Raw genomic sequence first — 1097 nt, forward strand, 5'->3', positions numbered from 1 at the left:
TGACCTAAGTATTCAATTCCCCATCATAGATTTATCTGCATGATGGAAGGGGTATATGTTGTTTTTCTAATGGAGCATATGAATTATTCAACGAGTCAAATAACGTCATCCAGCACACCAGTACTGCTTTGATTTTGGGCTTAATGGTCACTCTCCAGGTTATAATTTGGTTTATTCATTCATTCATTCATTCATTCAATGAATATGTACTGATATTGTACAAATACGCACTACGCTGGGCATATTCTAAGATTTTGGGTGTTCTAGGGATACAACATTCAACAAGACAATCAACGTCTCTGCCCTAGTGGAGCATACATTACAGCAAAAGAATACAAAATATAAAAATTAAACAAGAAAAAGTTAGATAATGATAACTGCTATGATGACAATAAAACCAAATAATGTAATAGACAATCACTGGATAAGGGGATGGGAGGAGATCATTAGGGAGATGAATACAGACCTCTTTGAGGATATAGTATTTGGGTTGAGGTTCAAATGATAAGAAGAAGCAAGACATGTTAAGATATTAATAAAGAATATTTATTCCGTTCCAAGGAGTCTGTGAGCCGGTGGAGTATACGCCATGAGCAAAGCTCACCCTCCCGAGTTGAAAAAATTTATGGACAAGAAGTTATCATTGAAATTAAATGGTGGCAGACATGTCCAAGGAATATTACAGGGATTTGATCCCTTTATGAACCTTGTGATAGATGAATGTGTGGAGATGGTGACTAGTGGGCAACAGAACAATATTGGAATGGTGGTAATACGAGGAAATAGTATCATCATGTTAGAAGCCTTGGAACGAGTATAAATAATGGCTGTTCAGCAGAGAAACCCATGTCCTCTCTCCATAGGGCCTGTTTTACTATGATGTAAAAATTAGGTCATATACATTTTCATATTAGACTTTTTGTTAAATAAACTTTTGTAATAGTCAAAAATGCCTTCTCAAATGTTCTGAATATAGAATATTAGCTCTCATTCCAATTTTTTCTAACATGAATTTTCCTGGTTGACAATGATTTCAAAGGGTTTTATGCATTAAAGTGGAAGAATCTTATTAAATGTGAAACATGGAAAAAAAAAAA

General features: G+C 34.5%; 1 pseudogene across 1 annotated transcript; it reads left to right on the top strand.

The window, feature by feature from the left end:
* The first annotated feature begins 579 nt into the window (after positions 1–579).
* LOC108531027 (small nuclear ribonucleoprotein G pseudogene) lies at positions 580–1089 on the top strand (annotated as a pseudogene). The gene has a single exon (XR_001886047.1). The product of XR_001886047.1 is annotated as a small nuclear ribonucleoprotein G pseudogene (transcript).
* Positions 1090–1097: the final 8 nt, after the last annotated feature.

This window comes from Rhinopithecus bieti, unplaced genomic scaffold (genome assembly GCF_001698545.2).
Source record: "Rhinopithecus bieti isolate Rb0 unplaced genomic scaffold, ASM169854v2 scaffold_9018, whole genome shotgun sequence".
In the NCBI taxonomy this organism is placed as follows: Eukaryota; Metazoa; Chordata; class Mammalia; order Primates; family Cercopithecidae; genus Rhinopithecus; species Rhinopithecus bieti.